The following is a 23,235-nucleotide window of genomic DNA, read 5'->3' on the forward strand; positions in this document are numbered from 1 at the left end:
ATTATATGCTTTCACCTTCTTACTAATTAGTGAGTTGAATGAAATTTTGGGTCTTGTTATTTAACCTCTTCTTACAGCGCAGTAAAAGAAAAGTTAAATTCTAACAGGCAACATGTGTTCAAAAAGACATTCAACATCAACGACACACACAAAGCCAAAGACTTGTTTCCAGCTTTTCAATATTAGCATTGTAGAATCATATTTTTCGACGTTCTGATCGTGCCTTCATTCATTTCATTGCGCTTCTTTAGTATGGTCACAACAATTATTTAATTTTGTTGTTGGTTTAACCAGCTTTGACCAATGTGTTTTTATTTCTTGCTTCTATTTCAAAACAAAACAACAAATACACTTTAAATAGTCTCAGCATTTGTGGTGTGTTATGGTCCTTTCACCTGGACGTCTTAATAATTGTGGCAAATATTCTATAACCCATCTCTTCCATATTTTGTCCTACAAGTTTAGGGTAATTCGCCACTGCTTCCGAAGGCATACTCTCTCATCAGTTGGACCAGGTGTTTGTGTAGAACTTAAAGTTCTTATTAAGAAATGATTAGGCGTTAGGGTTTCATCCGCATCAGGTTCAACGGGCAAATCTGTCAAAGGCCTACTTTTTATACATTCTCTGCCTCTATCACGGCACTTCGGAAGGCCTCGAGTCTTGGAACCTCCTCCTTAAATATCTTGTACAACAACTGCTTCACACCCCTTCCCAATCTTTCCCAACAGCCACCTTCGTGTGGATTGGAAGGGCAATTAAATACCCACTCAACATTATCCCTGGATAAATTTCTTTGGATTTCATCAAAATCAAAAAATCTGTTTTGGGTAAAAATCTCCTTTGGGCTTCAATAAAATTGGTCTCATTATCGCTCCTGATTCTTATAGGAACTTCGCGGCGATTAACAAAATTTCAAAGACAAATAAAAATGCGTCCGTTGCAATCTCCAAATGCAGAGCTCTGGTGGTAAGACATGTAAATAATGAGACCCATCTCTGAACTCGACTTCGTCCAATTTTGACATAAAACGGTCCACAGTAGTCCAGGCCAGTATAACTAAATGGTCGAACAAAGGATGTCAAACGGTCAATAGGCAGTTGTCCATCAATGGTGGCAAAGATCTGGCTGATTGTCGTTTGCATATATGGCAAGCCCTCTCTACAGATTTCAAAACAGTGCCTCATCCACCCAAATTTTCTGTCTTACTTCGTTGAAAACAATGTGGTAATTTTGATGATGACCCAATATGGCGACAACTGGAATATATGGCTTGATTTCGGCATGGGTCTTCCAACTATAAGGCACCTTCTTTCAGCACCAAACCTTTCCATTTGTACAAGACGTCATATTACATTTTCACCTGTCTCTATTTCCGAGGACAATAGTTCTCTCGAGGCAATCTGAGATTTTACAACGTAAACCTTAATAAATCTCGAAACACATGCGGGATATCTCATCATTTTCAAAAAACTCGAGAATCGCTCAAGATTTAATATGGGTCGATTAATCGTATCCGTCAAAAGAAGGGTACTCACTTTTTCTTCTTCGACATAGGTGTTGACTTTAGCAACATTTGGCCAATATCGTCCAAAAACTCTGAATCCTTCAACCACCTGGATGTGGAGATATTGACGAAACACAATTATGCCCTGGTGGCCTCGTCGGCAATTTTCATATCTGCAACACCTCCATTGTTCGGGAACAGATGACGACAATATTTCGGCTATTCTAAAAGCGACGAATTGTTTATACTCCCTCACTTTTGAATGAATTTAAAGTATAACGATCTTGGAATCACTCCAAAATGTTGTACGGTTTATGTTATATTGATGACTTTCTTCTATGGAAGCCCTTAGACGGCATCCCAAAACGGCGGCTTGAAGCTCGAGTCGAGTATTGTCATACGCTTTGGTGGAGCATATCAGGATTTGGCGGCGATAAATGAAACTGATATCTCACCCAAAGACAGGCGACGGCAGCGTAGGTAACAGAACTTGCTTCGACAAAATATGAACCGAGGAGAAACAGACAATTGGCCTATATTATCTAATTCGTTTCACCATGCTTTCCATTGGGTTAGAACAGCTGAAAGGGAGTGGGTCATCCCACAGCAGAGATAGCTTCCAAGTCTGTTGCATTAATATTTTGGAAAATATAGTATAGTTCGCCAAATAACCAAACGGATCAAATATTGCCATAATTATTCCCAAGTCCTCCCTCTTAGTAGAAGCTCTTTTCTCCTCCAAAACATCTCGGCTTACCTTATGGAACTTCTGGATGTGTAATTCAAAACAATCCATCAACTTATTCCTTTCCCTTCCTTGTATGCCTTTCCATATTCATTATTTTTGAATCGCCAACAATACTATTATTCAAATAATATTCCAATTCGATTGAATTTGACGAAAAGTTTCTTAATTTAAAGCCAGCAGCGGTATTTAATCGTGTAGCCTTATTTGTAATTTGTAAAGCCTCCTCCTTGCTATTGAAATTCATCACCAAATCTTCGACACACATATTGTTGATCACGGCTTCAGCCCCCCTAGACATTGTGGACTCAAACTGTAAGGCATTATAGTTCTTAACATATTCGGCGCAGCATGGTGAACATATGGCTCCAAATATCATGGACTTCATTACATAAATCTGTATCTCCCCATTCTCGTTCTTATCGTGCCATTAAAATCGCTAACTATTCTGATCTGATGGGAAAACATCTCGCCGGCAACAACGATCTTTCCTCGATGAAATTGAAATAAAATAGTCTAAAGCGACTTGGCATGTTCAGGATCTTTCAGCAAAGCTGAATTCAAAGACAACAACAATTTGGCGTAACCCCTTTCGATATATCCATTAATCTCAGGTCTGTAATTAGGAGCATAAACTGGATCCCTGGACATCCAATTTTCGATTTTGTATATATGTCGTCTGGCCATTTCAAAACTATCAGGCAATTTGACATCATCGGCCCTCCATAAAAGACCCGTTTCATAATAACCTTCTAAAAATTTTGTTGAATTGCGTTGAATTTCATTGGCTCACTTGTTTTCATAGGACTCCAAAATTACGTCATTTGCCCTGACCACAAAATTCTCAACGGAAAAATAATCATTCATCATTTGCATATCGTCTATAGGGCTGCTATAACTAATGTGGCAAACTCTGGCAACGTTGCCAGACGTATTCGACGTAGGCCCATAAACGACCCAACTAAGTCTGGTCTCAGACGCTACTGGTAAATTCGGACCAGCTTCAATCGGTTGTCCAGACGCATCCAAGAAGCTGCGTTCCAGACCAAAGAGTATCGACAGCTTCTGATTCGTATAATCTCCAACAGGCAAATGTCTCATTGAGTTCTCCGCCTTACGTACAATATATTTCCATACCACTGCAGAGTAATTGTTGATTTTCTTCCGTTTATGCCCAACGATTTGGCGACGTCATATTTTATAAGCGACACTAATTATCCTTCATCTAACAAAGCGAAAACATCGGCGGAATCGTTTGGGCCATGCAGAGTGACAAGCAAAATTTTAAACAGCTGGCTGGCATTACGGTTCTTGCGGCACTGTATAACCCTTTCTTCATTCGTCGTTGATCATATTCGCTTACCACTACACTTGGAGCGTCTTGGTGTTGTAGGGGATGGTGGTATTTACGGCTACCATTAACGTCGCAGCACTTCATCTTCTTACATTGAGCAATTGTGTTCCTTACGCAGACACCTGAACACAGGCGAGAATCCTTCACATGGTTCCTTGTCGCAAGATCTTTAAATTGACTGCAAACATGCTACTCGTGATGTTGCTTGCAACGTGTACATTCTTTCTGTGTGGGTTTCCCATCTTGGCTGTAAAGTACACGTTGTATTGTTGCTGTCCTCTATTACCAGCAACAGTATAACATTGTGGCAACAAACTACAAACACGAGCAAGATCTCCAATCCATTTTGCAAAATCTTCTACGTTTGCAAATGGCATAATAGAAATGGAATGTCTTGCCCACTCGTATTGCTTAAATAGCGGTAAAAAAATTAATTGCTCCAATAATGTTGGTTGCAATAGATCATTGTCGCATTTTGGCTGACTTAAAAAATGCAACAACATTTCGGGCACAGGTAGCCAAACTCCAAATATCATCAGTTCGACCCTCTGATATGGAAGGAAAAAGTCGTATTTTCTCTAGCTGCGACTTGATCAGCATCTTTGGACGTCCAAAGTTGAAACACATTTCCTCCATAACGTGTGGTACATTCTCCGGATGAATTAACATCGACAGCACGGAGTCTCTTGCTGCTCCTTGTAGAGCCTTCTGTAAGCGAATTAAATTTTTTGTATTATTGTAGAATTTCCAAATTCTAATGTCGTGTCGTTATATGTAGCCAGGAATAATCCTTTGCGGCAAGTTATACAACTTCGTAAATAATTCAAAATTTTTTACACGAATTGTATAAGTTGCGCCGTCTGCATTGTTTAAATTTGACAATGGATGCAAAGGCGGTGCTGACGGCGGCAATTTCAACGACAAAAGATTCTGTATTCGTTGATATCGATATTGAGTATGATCGGTTCATGATATAATTACCAGGTAGTGTACCGTAAACAGCTGAATACAATTTTTTCTCGCGAAGTGCACTATCTGTCAGAGTTTTGGTTTTGTGTGTGTGTGTGTGTTATAGTTAAGACCATGACACACACAAACAACCAAAATAGCGCGAACTAGTAACATATACAAAATCAGAGTTGCATTAATCACTGATTTTGACAGATAGTGCACTCAATATTTTGTTGTTGGGAAACTGCCGCTACCTAGAAATGAATATATCTTGAGTTAGAACCATAACACACGCAAACAAAGAAAAATGGCGCGAACTAGTAAGATACTCAAAATCAGAGTTGCACTAATGACTAATTTTGACAGCTAGTGCATTCAATATTTTGTTGTCGGGCAACATCCACCGTCAGTAAATGGTTTAACTTTGTTTTATTGAACCAGTAAGAATAACTAAAAAAAAGTTTTATTTCATTAGATTAGGTTAGGTAAAAGTGGGTGCAGATATAAATCCGCCCCATGCCACTATGGACATACACCTAAGTCAGTAATCAGCTTGTTGTGCGCTCTAAAAACTATAAAGTAACTTCTAAAAGAAAATTTTAAGTTTTACATAAGTGAGCTCGTAGTCCTATGTGTCTCGTTATTATACCAATAGCTACACTAACCTCCTTCTTAGTTCCTTTCAGTAATAGCCTCGTCTTCTCCCGATCTGGATCCCCTCATAGGATTTTCGTTGCATGCGCATTTGTCGTCCACTCCCTTAACTCGGACTGCGTCGACCCGAAAGGCTTCGGGTTAACCAAGTTTATTGACGGCAGTCCTCTGGCCTTCACCGCTAAATCGTCTACCCTTTCATTTCCCCTTACTCCGTTATGACCCGGCATCCAAACGATGCGGATTTTGCCATCTTAAGAGAAGGCGTGAATCTCCTTCTTCAGGCTGGTACTACGTTTTTTTGGGGGGAAAATTTTTCCTAAATCGTTCTTTCGGTGGTTTGACAAGGTTACATTTGAATTTTTTGGGTTTCTTTGACCAAAGGCACCAACCAATTTATCAGCTGCTTACGTACATGTTTACATACATATGTGAGTGTGTGGATTTTTGAACCAACCCCTTCGAGATTAATAAATAATGAAACACAAAACTATTTAAAAATAAACAAATTCTGCTTTTATTTCAAAAAAAAAAAATAGATTTTGTAGTATTTTTGCTGGTATAAGTTAAATAAACACAACTTTCCAAAAGCCTTTGCTAGCATCTTCCACTTATATAAAAATAATGTTGTTGTAATAGCAAGACCAAAAGCACAACACTTTCACAATCGTTATTATTTCGTACAATAGCTTGTTATGAAAGAAGAATAAATTTTTTATATATTTTAGAAGTATATTTATTTATATTTTTATATTTATATACAAATAGTTTCTTATTTATGCATTCACAAACAATATTTTTTTCCACCCCGAGTATCACTAGCAAACACTTAGTTTCAATTAGAAGTTTGGCGATCGTGTTTATTTTACATAAGAAAAGGACTCGTTGCGCAGCAACTGTGATTGTGCTCTTCTTGGGCGTCGTGAAATGTAAATTTTCACTAGCAGTCCTACTCTGAATAACAATTCCCTGGGAGTTTATTCCCTACTCCCTTTTCCCCTATTCTGAATAACAATTTACTGGGAGTTTATTCCCTAATCCCTTTTCCGTTATTCTAAACAAACTTCGAAAAAGGGAAATATCTCCCAGGGAAAAAAGTAGCTATTCTGAATCGATATAAAAGAGGGGAAAATGAGACGACAAAACTTGGGAAAAATTCCCCCAAACAAATAAAAGGGAGCTAGGATAAAAAATTGTGAATTTTAATGTTATTTTTTTGAAAAAATGATACCACTTATTATTTACGAACAATTTAAAATGTATGAAAATTATTTTTCACTTTTTTATCAAAATCAAGTACAAATTTGTTAGGTTCTCCCGGTTTAAATGTACCCATCATAGAAGATTTGCTTCGGGTACTTAAAGGAGCTCCTTTCACTCAACGAAGTGCAAGAAGTCTTCTGCAATTATTCACAGATACTTGGCACCACATTTGGCAACATTTACTACACAGGAGTAAGAATAAAGCCATAAGTGGCTTTTAAGGAACACTATATCCAGCAGCCGTCCCAACAAACAAGAAAATCGGCCGCCGCCCTGAAATGACATTTAGATCTTCAAGTTCTAGCTCCATAAAAGTACGATTTTAGATAAAGCGGCGTACCATGCAGACCACCACAGCATTTATGAGGATGAAGAAGAGGAAAAACTATATACTACAGTTGACGTGTGGCCCAAGGACACACATCCTGCACGTTGCCATCAATCCATGCTTGAGTTGAGGCTGCAGCATGTGCCGGATAGTAATTGGGACAGAACTACTCTAGTTTACCGTGTAACGGGTGGTGGTCGTTCTCCAAGGACCCCATTCACCCGGTAAATATTCACCGCCGCTCTGAAATGTCGATTAGGTCTTCGAGTTCTAGCACCATAAAAATAAGACAACCACAGCAATTATGACGACGAAGAAGAGGAAAACCCTCTATACTACACACTAAAGTATACTGCTCAAGAACGATCCGGCAGATTCAGCCACCTTAATTACTTTTGGTAAGGAAAAACGCCAACATGCAGGATGTGTGGCCAATTCCCGGCACGGGATAGCTGTGAGCACCACACAAACCGGAACATTGAGCTCCAATTTGTGTTGTGTTAATTGGTGTCGCGGACCCACCAGGTAGCTGCGAGCTACCGTGTGCGTCCACAGGTTGCGGTTAGTGAAATTCTCCATAGGGAGTAGCTGCAATGGCAGTCGCGAACAATCATTGGTATCGAGCACAAATACTGAGTGCCTATGATGCTCGTTATGACAAGGCGATTTAATGGCGCCTTTAAATAAAACCTGTTCCCGCGGTGATCGTTCCTTTGGGTCGGAAGGAGCTTGCTCACCTGCAGGAGCTTGACGTGGATTGCCGCATCCACATGAAAATGTGGCTTCAACAGATGCTTCTATTGTTGGATGAAGACAGAAAGTATCACAAAACAGAAATATGGTGACAAGCTGTAGGCAATAATTATGTACTATTAAAAACAAAAATTAAAACAAACATTACAAAAGCAACACTAAACATGTTTTTTAAACTTTTTTAGCAACCTTTGTAAGTTTGTTTTGTTAATTTTTCCTTTTTATATTCATTTATCCAAAAAATAATAGTCAAATGTTAAGCCAAAATAAAACAGCTGAGGCAAAACAGCTATTTTCGAAAATTCGAAATTCCCTCTCCCATATTTTCCTTCTCCCCGTTCAACCAGAATAGGAGGATTTTATTCGAGGGGAATAAAATCCCAGGGAGTTTTAAGAATTGGGCTGTTAGACTACTCATTGCAAAAACACGGGATCTGCGTATCCCATTCCCTGTACCCTTAAGAAGTTTATATCCCGGAATTCTACGTCCACGAACCATTCCTCCACACACCCATGGTTCATGGGTAAGAACGACGTCATCTGGAGGACCTTTATTGCCGCCGAAGCGGCCTTACAATGGTGGAGATTCATCTGTAGAAACCGGACCATAGTCAGTATTCAGAACTTCCACCACTGTTGTGTTAGCCTCGTCTTCTGATTCCACCAGGAGTTCATCCTTACAAGATTCGTTAGAACTTCTCATGATGAGTTTCCGTACGCATCCAGGGACAGGTTAGAAAGCTGTGGAACCACTCTTCCGGTGTGGACGATTTCTTCTTAACTGCTGCTGTCGAAGTACTTTCTGAGTTCCGTGCTTCCCCACTGGCGCACGCTTTGAGCCCAGTCCAACTTTGTGAGCCACCCACACAGGGCTTGTCGGGTCCCGTTTCGATTCCATCGCCTCCTGTCTCGATTGTGGCAGTGGGATTTTCAGTCTCCTGCAATCCGCCAGACTTTAGCGATGTGCTCGATAGTTCTTCAGGCAAGTGTTCAGCAAGAACTGCTGAGTCGTCTCCTGATTCCCCAACCCCCCGCTTCTATAGACCTTCGGTTTCAACTTGTGGAATCCGTAGGATACAACCCCTTCAGACTTGTTGAGGTCTGAGAGACAGCCAGAGTTTAGTACGAATATTGCATGTCTCCGGTCACCATTAGCCTCGTCCAATCTACCAATCTTCTTGTCGGTGTATCCTTGGTATCCAAGCATGCGCCATTAGTCGAGAAGGAATGTCTTGCTTCTTGACTAAATCTAGTGTTGCACCTGGCCACATCTCATCAGTCTTTTTTAGCGCACAACGATACATTTCAATTGAGCGTTGATCGCCGAAGGCAATTAGTCTGTATCGGCCTCGCCTGCATCGTCACAAACTGGAGGAGACCCAGGAAATTCCGCAAGGGCATCGGAGTATACGGATCACAGTCCATTGATTATCCCACTCCAATTATTCCCAGGTATGCAGCCTGTTCTTCTCCCAACTGCCATCACCAAACTGTCCCTAGCGACATTAGCAAAGGTTTTTGGACCCATCTAACTGTTGTTCGCCCTAGTTCTTCTGGGATGCCCTCCAGGTGACCGCAACCGTTTGGCTGACTGTGGTGCAGTTTCCGAATCTAGACGTGTAGTACTTGGGGTAGCCTGTGCAGCGAATTCCACAGCCCAATTAAGGGAGTCTCTCTCTCCCTTTTAGTGAGAGTCTTAGGATCATTCCCACCAAACATCTCAATAAACCTGAGAGCGATGCGTCTTCTATTATCCCAACCTCTTAAAAAGCGTGTTGGTTTGGCCGATAACCTAGACAAATTATAGGCAAGCGAAGAAAGAATAAGTTCGGCCTTGTCCTTGAGACTCGAACCAAGTGTCTTCATCAAAAGTGACTTAAATTTGTGTTCCAAAAATAATTACCTATTACGTGTTAAGGCTGGTACTATGTTTTTTTTTTGGGAAACATTTCCCTAAATCGTTCTTTCGGTGGTTTGACAAGGTTACCACATTTGATTTTTTTTGGGTTTCTGTGGCCAAAATGTTGCCATTTACGTATAAAAATTCATATGGCACCAACCAATTTATCAGCTGCTTACGTACATGTTTACATACGAATGTGAGTGTGTGGACCGCACTCAAGTTCATATATGTTGTTGCAATTTCATCCAAAACCCATCCCTCCGAAATTAATAAATAATGAAACATAACACTATTTAAAACGAAAATAATTCGATTTTGTGGTGTTTTTGTTGGTATAAGTTAAATAAACGCAACTTTCCAAAAGCCTTTGCCAGCATCTTCCGCTTGTATAAAAATAATGTTGTTTTAATAGCAAATCGAAAAGCACAACACTTTCACAATCGTTATTACTTCGTACAATAATTTGTTATGAAAGAAACATTTATTTTTTATTTATTTTAGAAGTAATTTATTTATATTTTTATACAAATAGTTTCTAATTTATACATCCATAAACAATATTTTTTTTCCACCCCGAGTAAGTACATGTGAGCAAGAACACTAGCACTAACGAACACTTAATTACAATTATTGTAGAAGTTTAGCGATCGCGTTTATTTTACATAAAAAACAACTTGTTGCGCAGCAACTGTGATTGTGCTCTTCTTGGGCGTCGTGAAAAGTAAATTTTCACTAGATGAAAAAACAAGTTAAGCCGGTACTACAATATATACGGTTTTCGCGTTAAAACTCCATAAAAAAAAACAAACGGAAAAATCTGCCGAAACGTGTTCGTTTCGTCATAACTTGTGTTTTCATCTAGGGAAAATTTACATTTCGGGCCGCGCATTGAGAGCACAACCACTGTCGCTGTGTAACAAGTCATTTTCTTACGCAAATTAAACGCAATCGCCAAACATCTTATTGTAACTGAGTGTTTGCTATTGTTAGTAATGTTGTTCACATGCATTTACCTGGGTGGAAGAAAATAAAGTGTTTGTGGATGCATAAATAAGAAAGTATTTTTTAGGTTTGTGAAAGTTTGTTTTGTGCTTTTGGTCAATTACAACACCAATATCTGGATAAACGTGGAGGATGCCGACAAAGGTTTTTGGAAATTTGTGCTTATTTAAATTATAACTGAAAATACTACAATATTTAATTATTTTTACAAATAAACGCTGCATTTGTCTCTTATTATATTGTTTTGCGTTTCATTATTTATTTATATTTTACGAAGGAGTGGGTTTTGGTTGAAATTACAACAACATACACAGCGGTTCAAACAAGAATCAACATCTGTAGTTATGGTCAGCACTTTTTCTCAACACATGACAATTTCTTATTGACATTAAAAATTCTGTCAAAAACATCCCTGCTGATAAATACAAATCACTTGAATCTTAGTGTAAACGGGTTTTGCAGATTATCTCTCTAGTGCAAACGTGCTTTTAATCGATCAAATTTAGGTCTATATTTTTTCTGTATAGTGTAAACGGATTTTGGAGTTTATCTAAAATCAAGTGCATTTGGGCTCTAGTGTAAAATCATGTTTCCACTAGTGCCCAAATCCACTTGATTTGAGATAATTTCCAAAACCCGTTTCCACTACGTTTTAAGCGGAACAATTAAAAATTTCAGCGGCTATTCCGAATGCAGAATAGAATACCAACCCTTACGCGGTTTTTATTTGTCAACAGTGACATTTTTGACAGCGTTTTTATTGTGATTAGCATTTTTATTGCGTTCAGCATAGACATTGCGGTCAGCTATTAAGTTTATGAAACGATTTTATTAACATACTTTTAAAATTTCAATAAGAAATTGTCAAATATTGAGAAAAAGTGTTGCCCAAAAATCCCAATAATAACAGGTATTCAATACAAACGCAGTGTTGCATTTGAATTTGGAAGGAGATTTGCTGCAAATCTCCTCAAATAAGTAGATTTGTTCACATTGCAAATCTAGATTTGCTTCAAGTGGAAACATGGTATGAACGTGGTTTTATAAGTGAAACCAGATGTACGCGAAAATTTAAATACGACTTTTAAAAGTTAGGAGATCAGCTGATTTGATGTTGCCAATGGGCCAATTGCAAGTAGCGTTGCCAATAAAATAATAATAATTTTAATTATCGGACGTGCTTAGATGTGGCTGTTTAAAAGTAGATAAATTTAATGTTTACACAATTTATATAAAACCGGATCCCTATTGACTAAATAATAACATAAACAAGGTGAATATTTGATATATAAGTGACAACAACAAAACATTACAATAATTAAAGGAGATAAGCGCGTCATTGTTCTCGTCCACAATCGATATCAAATTATGAATAATTAATTTTTCAACTAAACGCGAGTTTATAGGTCAATATACTCAAGAAAGGAGCCAAAAGTAAACGGGGTATGCAAAGAAGATTAATTCTGCAAAGCTAGAAAATCGTTTTTAATCTTATCAGTTACCACTTCGTGGTAAAATATTCTAATCTTATTCTCTTCGTTGTACCTACTTATAGTTGCTATTAATTTCTCCGTTTATCCATGACGATTGTGTACTTAATTCTAAAACTTTCGAAAATCCAGCCAAGCAACACACTGGCTGTTCTGGAAGAATTTAAGAAAATTTAAAAAAAATTGTGATAATTCGATGTTTGTTTTAGCCATACAAACAAACAAACCTTTAAATGAATTTTGTTCGTACAGCGGATGTAAACACATTTCCTAACAAGGCATAGCCGCTTTCAAAAATCATTAGGTAAAGGCAGAGGAAGGCAACATTTTGTATGCACAAATCGTTTAGGAATAATATTCATATGTATCTGATACCATATATACTGTTACAGCAGCAATAAAAATCTTATGTTGTTCCAAAAAACCGGTCAAGAGGGAACATGTTGTACACTGAGTACTTTCGCAAGAGCCGGTGCCGTCCGTCCTCTCACTAAGAATCTCCGCTCCATACCGAAGATTTTCCGCGATTGCAGTTGCAGCTACTCCGTATGGAATATTCCACTGTCCTAAAACGCGCCCTGCACACCTTCAATTTTCACTTCTTATTATTATTGGTTAATGCTTAAATTAATTCCTAACAAATTTCCAAATAGTTCTACTTGGTAAATTTTCGTTTGATATTCGATTTGTTATCTTCCATTTATTGCTTAACGCGTCTGATTAAAGTCCACCAGGCCTCTGCTCGTTCAACAAATTTACGAACTCTGTTTTTTAACCAGAACTACTCTGATGATAATTATTACCCTCACGTCGCACTTCCGCTGTGGATATAGTGAACAATGTGGGCGAAGATTTTACCTTAAAATTTTTTGCAACAAATTTTACGATGTCGATGCCAGATATATCACCCCACCTTCGCGGTCTACTAGTTTCTACTAGTCTTTGACTTATTGTCCCACAATTCCAAATACGACTGGCGAGTGCACAAGTAATTAACAATCCAACGTTTCTATCTAAAGGCAGGTGTAGGTGATGTCACAAAGCGTGAAGACATCATCGGAAGCTTTCGATAGATCAGGGGCCACATAAACCGTCCTATGGCACGGCTTGACCTGGTTGAGATCTTGTCTGGTATGTGCGGTGATTGGATGCAAAAAGTCGATTGCGATTTCAATGCTAATGCTGAGCAATAGGAAATTCTTCAACAATATTCGAGATTTCCTGATCCTAGGGTTATTAGGATTTGAGCCAAAAAATCAACGCGTTCACCTACGAACCTCGCTGCCTGTGAGGGAAAAGACTAAATCCCTTGCTTAAGGCAAACGACTACCGCGACATCATAAGGTCTCGAAATGTTTCCTCTCGGTTAACCAGGGCACGTTATTTGATATGACCAGGTTGGAAAATTGCAGCAAAGAATTATTATAAACAATTTGACAGATATTACGAAAGTCTGACAGCAAAAGTAGAATGGATACATATTGTGTCTTTGTTAGATTAGGAAATCAATTTTCAGCGGGAATTTCCTGTAAGTAGCCTCCTTAGGTCCCTACAGTAGCCAATATGGATACGAGACTTATTACACTGCGCCTCCTTACAAACCCGAATTTCACAGCGTTCTGGGTGATGCTAGTGATCTAATATTGCAATGTCTCAGAGCCGTTTAGCATAAATTGTGATTGTCAGATAGGGTAAATATTCCTACGTATATGCATCAACAAACCTGAAAAATAGAGAGAAAAAGATCCCTTCTTGCAAGGATATCAATAAAAATGTCAGCACCAAAACATTCGTTTTTTTCTAAGCTCTAGCAATAGCCTGGTGCTACCGCTAGACAGCCGGTTGTACGTACCGGATTGGCCCGATGGAGTTCTTCATCGGCAAGGGCTGCCGTCTCAGTGCATAACACATTGCTACAAAACTAACAACAACAACAACAACCTATGCAGAAAGAATATGTCGGCAAGTCGTCATTTAAAGAACGACCTTTTCCTAATAAAGTCTATGTAATTCATACCCCACAATTTGGATTTGAGCAAAATCGAGAAGTATCTGTTCTCGATGGTCCGCCATATTCTGACTCCCTTAGTTTAATGACAATTCTCTTTAATGTTTACTTAGCTTGAACTATGGTAACCGATTCAAGTTCCAGATTGACCCGGTGGATTGCCCACGGCCAAGGGCTGCCTTCTCAGTTTTTTCGTCATGAGGGAAGCATATCCCGAAGTGCATGCTTCGGGATGCATGCACTTCGTGCCTTGGTTCTGTTCGGTTTGCCAGAATGCAAACTTTCCCATGAACATTCCATTAAGGAACAAGGGAAAACTTCTCACATCAATGAGTGCTGTCCGATTCAAGTTTTAAGCTCAATGATAAAGGGCATTATTTTTATAGCCGATACTGAACGGCGGGTCGGAGTGCGACTCCTCTATATGGAGATGGTTTTATGTGACTTCTATGCATAGCATAGTATCTCACAAATGTTGGCAGCATTAAGAGGGGATAACCACCGCAGAAAATTTTTCTGATATTCTCGCCAGAAACCGAACCCATGCGTTCAGCGTCATAGGCGGACATGCTAACCTCTGCGCTACGGTATCATCCAAGTTTGGACTCCGGTTTGCCATAATCGCATCAATCATTGGTCGGTTGAACTACCGGCGAAAGTTTGAAGTATTGACCTTGCCGTTTATTTATCTAAAAATTTTTAGATATCCACCACCAAATGTTCAGCCTTACAGCCATCGTCCGCGGAGATGCATGAGGGGTTGTTGTTGTTGTTGCAGTTTATTGTGTTCTATCTTTCGTCTGCTTGATTCTGTTGAGTGTCAAGACCCAGGAACTCTGCGACTAAGATGGGGTGCGTCCACAGGGATCTGGGTCTGGCCGGCAGCTAAACAGGTGATGTGTATCGTGCGGTCCCTGGTTACTATCGGGACATGCACGTCGGCATCAATCCTAGCTCTGTAGGAGTTGAGGCGGCTGCATCTGCGGGAACGTAATTGCGCCAGAACTACTCTGGTTTGCCGGGGGAGGTCAATTTCTTGAGGTGTAATGGGAGGCGGTCGTTCTCCAATGACTACATTTACCCGGTAGCCATTTACCGCATCTGCTACCGTGTCTGCATGAATGTTGTCTAGACCTGCTTGATATGCCGCCTGATCTAGAGGTTCTCCCTTGTAGCACTGAACCTCACGCTCTAACTCTAACTCAAGGCTTCTGGGCGGTGGATACCTATCCACAAGATGATGATTTGGATGGTCTCTGCGATAGCAGCGCAAAAGGTATTGCTTAGACATCATTTAGTTATGTCTTCGCACGGGTAGGATCTTTGTCTCCTGATGGAGGTGGTCCACATGAGAACTGAGGAGGCAGCCTGTCGTAGTTCGGAGGGCGGCATTCTGACAGATCTGAATATTATTCCACTAGTGTGTTGACGAGACCACACTGGCGCTGCATAACACCATAGACTGGCCAATTGATTTATACGTGCTCAATAAAGTTTCTTTGTCTGCACCCCAAGTGCTGCCAGCAAGTGACTTGAGGATCTTGTTTCTACTTTTGACTTTATCGCAGATTGCTGTGACATGTGGGGAGAATGTGTAAGAGCTGTCAAATGTGACGCCAAGTATTTTGGGACACTTGATGGTCGGAATCATTTCTCCACCACAGTCAGCTCAGTATTCACCTCCGCGTATTTGTAGTGAACAATGTGGCTGAAGATTTGGTGGCGGATATCTTCAGATTTCTTGCAGCGAAATATGAGGCAAGTTCGTTGAGGTAGGCGTTCGCAGGTGTCATCGATGGGTGGGGTGACTGATGCCATGATCGTACAGGAGGGGTGGAGAGGTGGAATGGAGGATAGGTAGAGGTTAAATAGTGCCGGAGATATCACACCACCTTGGGGAACTCCCTGTTTCACTCTACGGTGCTTCGACTTCTTATCCCTGAATTCCACAAATGACTGGCGACCACACGGATAAATCGCGACCCAGCGTTTCAAGCCTGGCTGGAGGTACGTGTTGGCGATGTCCTCAAATAATTTGGCATGGCTGACCGTGTCGAATGTCTTCAATAGGTCCAGTGCCACGAGGACCGTCCTATCACATGGCCAGGGCTGGCTGAAGCCACGGCAAATGTGTGCGGTGATGGCATGCAAAGCTGTTGTTGTGCTATGCAGTCTTCGAAATCCATGTAATGCCTCAAGCGTCTTTGCTGAGAGAAGGGAGATCGGTCTGTACGACTCCCCCAAACTCGGGTCTTTCCCAGGCTTCAGTAGCGGGATCACTCTGCCCATTTTCTAGACATCGGGAACTATAAGAGTGTTCAAAGACAGGTTGAGGACAGTAGTAAATCACTCAACCCCAGGTGAATCCAGATTCTTCCAGATCAATGTAGAGATTCCGTCGGATGACATTTATTTATTTATTTCATTTCATGCTATGTGAAGCCATCAGGCCTATAAATAATCACACTATGCATAAAACGTACTTTTCCTAACATAAGCTAAACAATTACTCAATTAAAATAATCAAACTTACAAACTTAGAAAATGCAAAAACTTTTAACCTATTTAACACTTACTGATTCTAGATAAAACTAAATAACAAATAACAAAACAAATTACTAAAAATTATAAGCAGTAACTGATTAAAAAAATTCTACTCAAATAAGATCAACGTAATAAATTTAAGAAAATGGTTAAAGCATAATAAAAAAAGTAAAAAAAGTAATACTTAAACAAAAATATACAAAAAAATCGCAATAATACTCTTGGCTTTAAAAACAAATTATCAAGAATTATAAACAAAACAGCGTGAAGAAGAAAAAAAAATAATTAAAAAAGATCACTTAACAATAAAAAAGAATTAAACAAAATGGAAAAAATAAGTGATACTAAAATCGAAAAATAAATAAATTAACAATAATACGCACAATAAAAAATAACCTGTAAGACTATATAACATGGTTAAAGTTGTTGACAATTTGACACAAAAATCAGAAGCGCTGAAAGTGTAGACGAAAACGATTTGATAAAGATCTACTTGAAAAACTGAACTTTTTTATATCCGCATGCAACGAGTTGTACAAACGTGCAACTCTTACAAAAAAAGTATCTCTCAAAAAATTATATACAACCGAGAAAACGACACACATAGGGTGTTATATGAACACGACGGCAAAACGCTGCGCCAAACGCTCCCTCACAAAGAGCGGTAAATATAAACTCGTGGTATACAGGCTTCTTAAAGAAAGGTTAACCTTAGACACCACGGAACTAACGTGCCGATCAAACCGAAGCTTGTCATCCAGCTAACCACCAAGACAATCAATGCTTTGCACAAATTCTATATCTACATTATTATATCTAACACTAACATTATTGTGACAGCCCGAAGATAAAAAGGGCTTTAGTTTTAGAAGCGCCCACGGTAAATTGTGATGGCTGTTCTTTGGCTCGGAGACCACGAATACGGCGAATGCCTCTCCTCCTTGACCTGGCGCATCTCTTCGGATCAGTCATGGTTATTTCGCCAAAAGTGACTGAGGTGCTGACCTAGACCACATCTTGCCTACACCGGTTCCAAGTTACATTGTTCCAGCCACAAATTCCGCTTATGTTCGTTAAGTACCCTGTTTATTTCCAGATTCAGCTCGCTGATTCTGGAGTTAGTAGATAGTCGTCTGCGAGTAACACTGCTTGCGCCGGGAAATATGGCCGCACTTGGGGTATTCGACCGGCTGGAATAAAGAGAGCGGCTGCTGCGTTAATGATGTCTCGAAATTTCCTAGCACATACGAGGGGGTGGCAGTTCACTGAAGCTGCGATTGGTGTACTCTCTGAAGCCAGCCCAAAGGGCCTTCTTATGATTGATAAACGTCCGGCGCTCATAGGTTATGAAGTCGGGTGCTCCTTCGATGGTGAGAATTAGGAGAGGTGGTCTGTCCCCAAAGAGATGATGGCTTGCCGGGATACGGCACTTAGGAGATCAGGGGATGCAATGGAGATGTCCTGTGAGCTGCTGCACCTCCTCGTAATCCTAGTGGGGGCATCCTCATTCACCGTGCAAAACGTGGTGCTTTCAATCTGCTCTGTCAAAGCTATGCCACAATGGTCGTTACCTAGGGGAGAATGCCATGAAGTGTTATGTGCATTGAAGTCCCCTAGAACCAGACGATTATGTCCAGATAGTAACCCACTTATGTCGGGGTTGTAGGCTTGGCCATTAATCGGGACACAGCTACCAACCGGCGGTATGTACACGTTGTATAGCTCTATCTCGGCAGTACCGAACCTGACTGCTATAGGTCTATATTGCACGGAATGGTGTATCACGAAGGCCAATCCCCCACCTCCATTCCTTGAGCGATCCTTACGTAGCACATTGTGAAGTGAGGCCAGAGCAAGATTGGAAATGTGCCCACTCCAAGCACCGGTTACACCTCACCGACACCGACCGATGATGGAGGCGGTTCTGGCAAACCGAACAGAACCAGGGTCCGGGGTTCTTTTCAATTCCAGCACGGACCGGAAGCGTGCGGAGGAGGCACTCCGGGATGCGCCGCTCCCATGACGAAAAAAGACGAACGCGTACACTGAGGCGGCAGCCCTTGCCGATGAGGATTCCATCGGGTGAATCCGGTGCGTACAACCGGCTGCCATGGGGTGGTATGTTGTTGTTGTTGTAGCCATATTTACATGTGGAAGTGGCGATCCACATCAAGCTCCTGTAGGTAGCAAGCTCGTTCGTGTCCAAGGGATCGATCGCCGCGGAATCATGGTAGCCATTGGTTATTTAAAGGCGCCAATACCTCGCCTTGTCATATCGAGAATCATGGGCACTCAGTATTTATGTAAGGGCCAGTGCCGCCCGGCCTCTCACTGAGACTCCGCTCGATACCGCTGATTTCCGCGAATGCCGTTTCAGCTACGCCGTATGCAGCATGCCACTGTCCGCAGCATGTGGACGCGCCCGTTAGCTCGCAGCTAAACTTCTCATGACAGCTATGAGCCCCACAACGATCGGACCTCAAAGTTCTAGCCTGTGCGGTGTTCACAGCTATCCCGTGCCAGGTGGAGTTAAATGTGATCGTCGAAGGCGTAAGAATTCCGTAAGAATTTGACAATCTTCCGCACAAGCCACTGCAATTTGTGGCAAGGTCAGAAGTAGAAACAAGATCATATTTGCATTTGAAGGTAGCGATCCTTGCTAGCTCATATAAGTGAGCAAGTTCCTTCCGGTCCATAGGACCGGCTGGCTCGAAAATATTCGGGTATGTTCTGTGTTTCACCTCACTTTCACTTTTCAAAAAAACTTTTCACTTTCCCGCTGCCAAAATTAGCTGTACTGTGGTAGCGGGGAAAAGCTACTTTTCGAATTCCCGTTCGAAAAATGAAAACATGATTTTTCTGCAAAGCCTGAAATGTAAAAAATTGATTTTTACGGCAGGAGTGGACATTTTTTCAAATAATTAAAGAAAAATAAAAGGAAGTAATTACCTGCTGTTTAAAACCCACCCGTAATACTTAACAAAATTAACATCCAAATGTTGCCAAAATTTGTGCAGTTGTGTTTAATTTGATTTAATTTAATTTAATAATAAATAAAAGTGATGTTATCGTAAAAAATATAGCTGAAACGAATAATAAACTTACTTACAATTGGTAATTAATTGCTTATTTGTATTTATTTTTTTATTTATTAATTTCAATATAATACAAAAAGCCATACGGCCAAATAACTGTATTACAAGGCAAGCTATCTGAGTAAAAGTATCTATATGATATTTAGTAGTAGTAATACTTCTTTATTGAGAAAATTTTTTGTTTTCATTCATTATACAATTTATACTAAGATTCAAAAAAAATCAATTTTAGAAGTAGTTGGAATTTGCGATAATGTAATAATTACGTCTATCGCGTTATATATAAAACAAATTTAAGTTAATCGAATTCATTCATTAAAAAGTTTCTATATTTATAAGTGGTTTCCATATAGTTTGCCAACCTATCCCAGTCTTCTTCTTCTTCGCCATCAAGTACTCTAATCACCTCTTCCTCATTTAATATTGGTCTTTGAAATGATAACATTCTGAATTCTTGAAGTACAGGACATTTTCCCAGAAAGTGTTGTATTGTTTCGATCTCACGCAAATTGCATAGTTTACACTCTCTACTCGATGTATCGGAATCAAATTTATTATACCCCAAAGGAATCATTCCACTGCGTGTTTTGAATATCCATACGATCTTATTGTAAGAATTTTTATCGTTCAGGTAAAGCTGAGCTCGGTTTGGATTCAAATATTTATAAATTCGCAGACTCTGACAGTTCTGTTGTCTCCATAGTCTCTCCTCATGTAGTCGCATTTTTATGCTGCTGAGTAAATTTTTGCAAAATGCCCTCCAGTTAGCTAAACATGAAGTGGATTGGTCCCATTGTATGTTAAAGTTTTGCGACAGGGTAGCTATTTCTTTTGCCCAAAATGTATTTTTCTCCAATATAATATTAGATAATTGTTTCGGGAGCCTGCATGGTTCATGGTGATACAGTGTTTTCTCTATATACTTCAAATGTAATCCCAGAGTATAAATCTGGGTATCTTCTACATCTGTTTCCAGCATCAACACGTAGTTTGGAGTAAAACTTGGTACTCTCAAAATCCGTTTCAAAAGATATCTCTGCAGTGTATTAACTTCTTCAAAATAAGAGTATCCCCAAACTTGAGCAGCATACGTTTGAATGGATCTGCAAACAGCTAAAAATACCTTCCATTTGTTATTCATATTTATATCATTTCTTTCCATAAATTGTTTCCATATAGAATTTATTGCGTTTTTTGCTTCATTATTTCTGTTTTGCACATGTTTATGAAATTTCATTTTGGGTGTAAATACTACTCCTAAATATTTAAATTCGTTGCAGATTTTTATCTCCCTGCCTTTGTATGTCCATTTCTCGTACTTGCTTAGCTTTCCTCCATTTCTGAAAACCATTATTTCCGATTTGCTTATATTCACTTCTAAGCTCCATCTTTTGCAGTATAATTCTAATTTATCTATCATATTCTGTAGGATTTTAATATCATCAGCTAGCAGCACAATATCATCTGCATATAGAAGTAATCTTATATTGATAGATTCCACACATAATCCGCCTTCAATATAATCATGCAAATCATTTATGTAGAGTGTGAATAATAATGGTGATAAAAGGCAACCCTGTTTAACACCCTTCGTTGTTTCAAAATATTCGGATATTTCTTTTCCGTTCCACACAGCTGATTGGGTATTGTTGTACATTTGTTCTACCAATCTAACGAATTTATATGATATACCCATTTGAAAAAGCTTATAAATAAGGGCTTGTCTCGATATATTATCAAATGCTGCCTTGAAATCTACAAAGAAAGCATATACTTTTTTCTTTTCGCTCAATTTTAGGTTAACGATAGATGCTAGATTGTATATATTATCGGTTGTTGCATAATTTTTGCGGAAACCAGATTGAAATTCGGTTAGGATTTTGTTCTGTTCAACCCAGTTGTATAGCTTTTCGTTCATTAATCCCATAAAAATCTTAGCTGTACAGTTCATGAACGAAATGCCTCTATAATTTGATGCTTCATTCAGATCTCCTTTTTTGTGTATTGGGAAAATAATGGTCTTCGAAAATATAGGATCGATTTTTCCATTCGTATACAATCTATTGTATGTATTTAGAAGCAGGTTATGAAATTGATCAGTGGCATTCATGAAGAATTCATAAGGGATTCTATCTTCCCCTGGAGCTTTATTAGTTTTTACACTTGCCAAAATTTTCTTCAGTTCGATCATAGTAAACGGTCCATCTAAATCAGAATCTTCTTTATAAAAAGGGGCATAATAGATAAGGGTGATTTCTTCAGAGTTATTTAATAAACCTTCGTAATAGGATCTAAATACTTCGGGGGTTATGTTAGGGGATACAAGATTGTGTTGGTTGCGCATTTCTCTAGCCGTTTTCCACCATTCCTTGGAGTTCCTTATACAATTGAGGTTATTAGCCATGTTGTTGTAGTACACCTCTTTACTGCTATTACATATGGCTCTATAATGCTTCTGAGCTGATATATACCGGCGTTTGTCTTCTAAAATACCCGTTTTTCTGTAGATTTTCAGCAGCTTGAAGGTATTAATTCTTGCTAAATTGCAATTATTATTATGCCATTTATGCTTTGAATTAAAAGATGGTTTACGGCTGTTTTGTTTTGGATAAGATTCCTTAATAATTTCACAGATTTCGTTAAGGCTGATTTCATTTATAGCTGCGATTTTGTTAAGATTTGCGCTCATCATTTGTTGATAATTACTCTTATATTTATCCTTCCATATTAACTTTGGTAGGAGCGCCATCTTTTCTTCTATTCTGTTGTCAGTTCCAACATTAATTTGCAACAGTATGGGAAAATGATCCGACCATATCTTATCTTCAACTTTAAATTCATAGGTATATCGTAGTAGTTCCTTAGACACAGCACATATATCATTAACTGAATCTCCAACTGTTGTAACATATGTTAAATTCCCTTCCTCATCACCTTTTGTTATGCCATTTAAAATATACAAGTTGTAGTCGTCACAAAGTTGTAGAAATTGGATCCCCTTTTGATTGACGGTTTTATCTTTTGATTTTCTTAAATCGTATCCGGAGAAAAAGCTTTCTCTGTATATTTCACCCATGTGTTGACTAATTTCCCCAATTCTAACATTAAAATCTCCGATTAAAATAGGATTTTGCATTTCTTCCTCTTGAAAATATTGTTTTAGATTTCGTAAATCATTATCCCAAGTGGCAGGTCTTAAATATTGCGGTATTATAGAGCATGTATATTCTTTGGTGCGCAGTTTTATAAATAATTTTTTGTTCGAATCGATTATTTCCGTTTTAACGCCTATTTCAGGCAACTGTTTGCTTACTCCAATCAATTTCCCACCAATAGCTCTACCGAATCTATGAATGCGTACTGCCGGCTCAAAAAAAAGATCAAATCCGCTAAAGTATGGTATTGCTCTCTTCTCCTTATCAGATTCTAAATGTGTTTCTATTAATATTATTATTTGAAATTGTTTAACATATTGAAAGAAGGCTGGGAACAGATATTTGTTTTCAAGACCATTTATATTGTAGGATAAAATGGAGAGGTTATGTGGCTTCGGTTCATTGATGGCATTTATTGGTTTTTTGGGTAGAGTTCTTCAAAAAATTGATCATAATTCAAGCAGATGTTCTTTTTAACATCCCCA

The 23,235-nt window shown here is 39.2% G+C and overlaps 1 protein-coding gene across 3 annotated transcripts in view; it reads left to right on the plus strand.

The window, feature by feature from the left end:
- The window catches only part of LOC106093621 (peroxisomal biogenesis factor 3), a 47,155-nt gene that overhangs the window by 3,111 nt on the left and 20,809 nt on the right, over positions 1-23,235 (plus strand). Inside the window, exon 1 of one of the 3 annotated variants that reach the window (XM_013260716.2) lies at positions 11,622-11,731. The exons of 1 other annotated variant lie outside the window; for it this stretch is intronic. The gene's annotated coding sequence lies outside the window, so the exon portion shown is untranslated. Of the gene's footprint in view, positions 1-11,621; positions 11,732-11,788; positions 11,902-23,235 lie in introns of those variants that run through there. One more of the 3 variants, XM_013260719.2, reaches the window with a different exon arrangement.

Source organism: Stomoxys calcitrans, chromosome 1 (assembly GCF_963082655.1).
Source record: "Stomoxys calcitrans chromosome 1, idStoCalc2.1, whole genome shotgun sequence".
Taxonomy (NCBI): Eukaryota; Metazoa; Arthropoda; class Insecta; order Diptera; family Muscidae; genus Stomoxys; species Stomoxys calcitrans.